This window comes from Helicoverpa armigera, chromosome 27 (assembly GCF_030705265.1).
Source record: "Helicoverpa armigera isolate CAAS_96S chromosome 27, ASM3070526v1, whole genome shotgun sequence".
Lineage (NCBI taxonomy): Eukaryota > Metazoa > Arthropoda > Insecta > Lepidoptera > Noctuidae > Helicoverpa > Helicoverpa armigera.
In genome coordinates, this window is record NC_087146.1 from 5,925,908 (window position 1) to 5,933,131 (window position 7,224).

Genomic DNA, 7,224 nt, shown 5'->3' on the forward strand with positions numbered 1-7,224 from the left:
AACACTGAAACACAGTAAAAAGATTTTTTTTAAAGAATTTTACAAATCGGACTTCTAGTTACTGAGATTAGCGAAACTCTTCAGCTTTAGAATGTTAATATTAGTAACTAAATATTGATAAACTGACTTTACTGTGAACATCATTTGTAACCAACTGTAAAATAATTCTCTATATCATAAGAGATTTTTATTTAAGAGTAACATAAAACATATCCACGGCATTATATTAACAAAGTTACACAACAACTATTTTCAACATCATTTTAACAAAACTAATAACAATAGCGCATAAACATTAAGTAGACCCAAACATGAAAAGCATGTCTGGATGGTTGAATGGAAGTGTGAACGTTTCACGGGACACGGCTGATACCGCAAAAAATAGCTAGTTTTGTTTGAAAATAAGAAAATATAAAGGCCTTACTAGTAGGTAATCATATATTTTATAAACTAGCTATATTCCCGCGGTTTTAGTCGTGTCCCGAGATTTATTTCTCGTACTCAGATAAAATATAGCCCTTGTTACTCGGGAAGAGTGTAGCTTTCCAACAGTGAATTAATTTTTCAAATCGGTTTAGTAGCTAGGGAGACTTAGGTTAACAAACAAAAAAGTGTTTTCCTCTTTATTATATAAGTACATAGATTACTTCTAAACAAGCTTCAACGCATGATTTAACCTGTATCCTGCAGGAACTACTTCGCGCCAGGTAAAAAACTAGCCACAACTTCAGAAATTACACCATTTTCCCGAAAATTTTCACCCACAACGAACAAGCCTTTACTTGGCAGTTATTTTCAATTTGGTAAACAAGCGTTGCTGACCGTACCTATGTGTTGCAGTTATTGTTTTGTGTCTAACGCTACCTCGCTGTTAATGAACATTTTTGTGCATACTTTCGTGTATAGGGGTAGGAGAAATTGGATCGTTGTGGCGAAAAAATAAATTGTTTTTTGCTCTGTAAATACGTTAGTATTGTGAAGAGAAAATTACAAAACGATTGATATACATAGAGGAAAAATTTGTGATGAAAAAAAATTAAAATACCTGAAGGAATTTCAAAAATTCTGTCACCTGTTATAATATGCTGGATTAACATAGACTATATTTAGTAGCTCAGTTGGAACGAGGGTGATATCGTGAGAAGCAGATAGTTTCTTTTTCAAAGTAAAAAGATTTAGTTGCATAAGTATAAAATTACATGAAAAGTGTTAAAAATGGTAATTAGTTTCATATTCAGTCATAATGCAGAATATACTTAGTATGTAAATGATAACAGTTTATAAAAAACCGAAGCTGAATGTTGTTAAAATTGCTGTCTACTTTGGAAATCCCATCTTGATGATCTAATTTTTGCCAAGTATTTTATGTCTTGGCGCTACCTTCTATATAAAAAAGCTTTTTTAACCATCATCCTCCGAGCCTTTTCCCAAACTATGTTGGGGTCGGCTTCCAGTCTAACCGGATTCAGCTGAGTACCAGTGCTTTACAAGAAGCGACTGCCTATCTGACCTCCTCAACCCAGTTACCCGGGCAACCCGATACCCCTTGGTTAGACTGGTGTCAGACTTACTGGCTTCTGACTACCCGTAACGACTGCCAAGGATGTTCAATGACAGCCGGGACCTACAGTTTAACGTGCCATCTGAAACACAGTCATTGGTGTCTAAGATATACTTAGAAAGTACATACAAACTTAGAAAAGTTGCATTGGTACTTGCCTGACCTGGAATCGAACCCGCGCCCTCATACTCGAGAGGTCGGTTCTTTGCCCACTAGGCCACCACGACTTTTTGGTTAAAAAAGCTTTTTTAACCACAGCCTTAATATTTCTTTACTTACCAATTTTCATCAGCTACACTTTAACCATTTTCACCCAAACATTTTAAAAACTCACCGCGTTCCACCGTCCCCTGCGCCTGCCCGTCATAATGAAGTACTCAACTCATTTGTCTGTCTGTTTGTGTACAGTAAAATCACTTGTACAGCACATTTAACTAAATGACTCGGAAATATTCTCATTATGGCAAACAACACCTATGGGGATATTAGTCGGCTGGCTCTAAGTTTTTTTTTACTCTGTTTTTCAGTTAGGCTGTGGTTCTACAACGTGTGCAAAACCTGAAATTGGTTTGATCTTCTTCATATCGAGTGAGCTGCAGGTTTCATCACCTAGCAAGCCTTAGTGTTAGAGTTTTCCCAAATCCACCTGACGGCCTCTGACGTGGAATTATAACAACGACTGCTACTGCATTCGGGAACGCTGCTTTTACGCCCTCCCGGACACGGGGGTGTAACATCGCCAATTTCCAGACTCTGGGCTGCATGCTGAGAACATTTCAAAAACACACAAAGCGATTTCACCCCGTCCCCGGAATCGACCCAAGACTTTGCATACAGCAGTCACGCTATAAACGACTAGACCAACGAGGCAGTCTAAGAATGGTTTGATGAGAAAAAGAGAATCAATTAAATAATTTTATATTTCTAAGCGCCTTGTATTTTTCGTGACCCAAAGGCTGGCTTATATTTCGCTCAACGTTTAAGCATTACCATTCAACGTGGCAATGCAGCCGGCCTTTTGGGTACACTGCCGGGTGACAGCGATGAGGACTCATTTTTAGACACTCTTTATTAGTTTTAAGCTGCACATTATAAGAAATATTTTTTAGGTGTTTGTGAAAGTTGACATGGCTAGAAAGAATGTTACTTGTGAGATGACAGCAGACAGAAGAGTTTGGAAGGAGAAAACCTGCTGCGCCTACCACAAATATAATTGCGATAAGGGCAGGAAAATGATGGTGATGATGACTAGATAAGGCTTAAAACCCCTCGTAACAAAATTTCTTCCAACAACAAAGAAAACCACTGTCAAAATTGTTGACATTTCAAAATTATTTACCTAATTTCCCGCATATATTTATTTATAGTAGTTATAAGAACTTTCGTTACATACAGCTGAAAATAACTCGACAGAAATGTGTAGAAAATTTGATCATGAACAGTGGAGAATTTTCACTTTAGGCGTATGTGTAATTTTTGGTGTCACATCCTTTGTATTCGGTCCATTAAATACTCTAATGATGAATGTAGGTTTTGAAGGTAAATACCCCTATGTTATCATCTGCCTAGCCTTTTCCCAACTGAGAGCTTCCAGTCTAAATGGATGCAGCTGAGTACCAGTATGCTACATGGATCGACTGCCTATCTGATCTCCTCAACCCAGTTACTCATTTGGTTGTCAGAATTTCTGGCTTATGACTACCCGTAACGACTGCCAAAGATGTTCAAATGACAGCCGGGACCCACCAATTTAACGTGCCTTCCGAAACACGAAGGAACTCGTTGTGACAAGATGGAATGACCGCGCCAAGCTTTGCTCTGTTAAAGCGACCCGTGTGGTTGTTAATTAGCCACGAGCCCCACAAAAAGGCTGAATCTATACTAGTATTATAAAGCTAAAGAGTTTGTTTGCTGTAATACGTTAATCTCAGCAGCTACCGGTTCGATTTGAAAAACTCTTTCAATGTTAGATAACCCATTTACCGAGGTAGGTTACCTATAGTTTTTATCTAGGTTCGTGCAGAGGTTCCCACGGGATACGGGTGCAACCGCTGGCAGAAGCTAGTAATACAATGAAGGAGAAAGGCTCCGAAATTTTAGAACCAATTTGAACAATTCTTTCACTGTTGGAAAGCTACACTCTTCCCGAGTAACATGAGCTATATCTTATCAGGCAGTAGTTCCCACGTAAAACCACATGCAAACAGCCAGTTATTAATAATAAATATTGTCCACAGAACACTCCCGAATTTTCTCAAGAATGCTAAAAAAAGAGGCTCAATACGCCAATGTAATAATAGTCATGACTTCTCTTATGTGGATGACATTCATAGTAAACGCAGCCGTTCTTGTAATGGTCATAGCAGACAGGGCGTGTGGCCTCGATTTCTACATAGGCGTTACCATAGCAACCATGCTAATATCTTTAGTAACATCGCTATATTATTTGCAGTATTGTACCAAATTTGATGTGTACTGTTTTGACCATACACCAGGGAGAGGAGCCAATACGGATACTTTTGCGTCTGTAGTACTTTTTATGTTGGGTTTTATATATTTGGTAATGCAATTCTTGTTTTTGTATGTTGTGTGGAATTATAGGAAGCAAATTAGGGAGCTGTGTGGTGTTGTTTTATTTTTGAGATTCTTTAACATTTGCCAGTTTTTCTAATGCTCATTGATGGCACGGTGTGGTAAAGTATTTTTAACCGACTTCCTAAAAGGTGGTTGTCAATTTTACCTCTATTCATGAAGTTATGTAAGTCTGTGCGCGTTTATCTCACGTTTTGCTTAAACGATTTTGAAGCCGAGTTTTCAGGATTTGTCAGGCTTATATCATAAGAAGTTTATAGGAATACTATTGAAGTCAGTTTCAGTTTTAGGACCTATTGGTGAAATAGTCCTTGGTAGAAAAAAAGAGATCTTATTAAAACCCCAAAGACAGCAAAAACTCCTCCTCCTCCTCTTCTCTCTACTCCAAAGAAAAAAAAAAACAAAAGTCAAAATCATTGTCAAAATTGCAAGTACAACAGAATTACACAAACGCGAATAAAAAATAATGTAAAACATACCAAACAACCATTATTTGCTTGTCCAGGCAAATTTGGACCAAAATTGTGCCCTTTAAGACAACATTTTGGAAATTCTAAGGCCTGATAAAGACTTACAATAATGTGTAAAACTACATACACTTTTCCAACAGCTTGGAGAACTATGAATTGGTTGCTATCTGTATGCTGTATAATAATATCTGGGATTTTTGGACCTGTAGCTAATGTAGCTTTTGTGGCTGCTGGTAAGTTTAGTCTACCTTATTAATGTTATAAACAAACAACAATGCAGCTTGTAGTCTGGAAGTTGGTGATTGATACACCCGTGCATCGGAGAGCACGTTTAATGTCGGTCCTGCGCCTGATCTCTCTCCGCGAGTGTCGGATTGTCGTCCCATCGGGTTATGAGAGTGAAGGAATAGTGACTGCACCTGTGTCCAAGCAATGCTTGTGCACTATAATATGTCCTAGGCAGTTGGCTGATCTCCTTACATTTACATCCACCGTGGCCGACAATCGTCTAGGAGAGCAACATCACCAATATTATAAACCAGCTCCGTCATCAACTTCACTCGCATCCAGTGAAATAGTAGACTATAATAACCTTCCTCGATAAATGAGCCATCTAATACTGAAAGAATTTTTAAAACTGACCAACTGGACCCATCAGTTCAAGCAAACAAACTCTTCCGATATATAACATTAGTATAGATACATGCAAAAGCAACTGTCTGCCCAGCTTTGTAATAATAAATAAGGATAAACCCCCAAACTCAGTAGACCAAGTAGACCAAATAGACCTCAGTCTCATCTCTCTCTCTTTTCAGGTCCTGAAGGAGAAATGGCAGTCACCTGCAAAACGGAGCCCGAATACTGCTCGCTACTAACCTACATTAACTACTTAATGTGGATATTATTCTTCACAAGCTGTACCCTGTTCTTCGCTTGCTGGTTTAACAGTCTTTGTCTGGTTCACTGCTGCATGGGTCTCACCGTCGTCAATATGGTCTTATCAGTCATAATCTGCATAAAATACCTGGTCTTTTGTTCAGTCTTTGATAGAATGTGTCTGAAACGTTCGGATGGGAAAGAAGGTGATGACGGCTCGGCAATTGTGAATATGTTTCTTTTAAATGCAGTGTATTTGGTGTTTTTGGGCACTTTTCTGTTTATTGTGTATCAATATAAACGGTGTTTTCAGTGTAGATATATTGGTGGTTGTTTTATTTTTAGTTTTATGCTTTTTTTAACATCAAATACAGGATATTCGTTTGAGTTGCTTCGTGTTTTTATAGACACGTTTAATTGGTAGGCCCAGGGAGTAATTTGAACATCTTTGGCAGTCTTTACTAGAGCTACTTATCTGAGCTAGTCTTATTAAGGGGTTGGGAAGTCAGATGACTGTCCACGGGATGCAGGTGAAAGTGGTGGAAAATACCTACTAATATTATAGATACGGAAATTTGTATGTGTATGTGTAAAACCACTGGTTATATACATATAGATATATATTTCGTTGTTTTTACATATTTACATATTTCGATGAAACTAGGCAATATAAAGCTTATTATATTAGAATGGAGTTTCTTGCCCGTTCTTCTCTATAGGAAGCTACTTTTGGAATGAGCAACTAGAGTCAACCTTATTTATAATTTTTGACGTTCATAAGTGCGTGTAAAGGTCTAAATGAAATAAATGATTTGATTTGATTTGAATGATATAGAGGCTACTTTTTATCCATGTGTGGACAGTACTTTTCTCGAAATCTGAAGATAAACAAATTACTGGTCCCGTAAAGACACTATAACTGAATAAAACGAGAGATGCCACAGAAACTACCTAATACTACTTACCTATTATAACAAAGTAAAGGGGAGAACAGATGCTCCAACTAAATTGGCATGCGGCCAATACCTGAGGTCTGGTGGCGACACTCAATTTCACATCGTAACTGTTAGCTTTACGCTTTGATTCATATCGTTTAATAGAAATAGTTTTATATGCTCCGGTGGTACGGCGGTTAGGGGATTGAAGGGTGTAGGTTCGATGCCCGAGTATGGTAAACTGAGAGGTAGTAGATGTTTCATAGAAATATACAAATGATGAAATATGTGGTTATAAGTAGTTTAATTGTTGGGTTGGTTTCTCTTTATGAGTTTTAAAATACCAGTCTTACTTACCTAAGGCTATTGGGTTGCCCGGGTAACTGGGTTGAGGAGGTCAGATAGACAGTCGCTCCTTGTAAAGCACTGGTACTTAGCTGCATTCGGTTAGAAGAATGGAAGCCAACCCCAAATAGCAGCTGCATCCTTTTAGACTGGAAGTCGACCCCTTGGGAATAAACTAGGCTAATGACTGACTTGGCTAATTAGGTTTTTTTTTTCCAAAAATAAAATCCCAAATTAACGTGTTAACTATTTTGTACCTATTTCAAAAAATATGTCCGGATTAACTGTTCTAAATTCCAAAAAATCATTAATATTTTGCCCATATTGTAGGTAGGTTTGTAAATGGCTTTCTCCAAAATGCAGATTCCTATTTTTCAGCACTACTTTCAAACTTTAAACACCTATACCTCATTTGAACTGACCCCTACAGTCTGGACACTATCCT

At 37.8% G+C, this 7,224-nt stretch overlaps 1 long non-coding RNA gene across 1 annotated transcript; it reads left to right on the forward strand.

Moving 5' to 3' along the window:
• The first annotated feature begins 4,596 nt into the window (after positions 1 to 4,596).
• On the forward strand, positions 4,597 to 5,822 carry LOC135118886 (uncharacterized). Its single transcript, XR_010277829.1, has 2 exons — positions 4,597 to 4,856; positions 5,439 to 5,822. It is a non-coding gene; the product is annotated as an uncharacterized LOC135118886 (long non-coding RNA).
• The last annotated feature ends 1,402 nt before the right edge of the window (positions 5,823 to 7,224 follow it).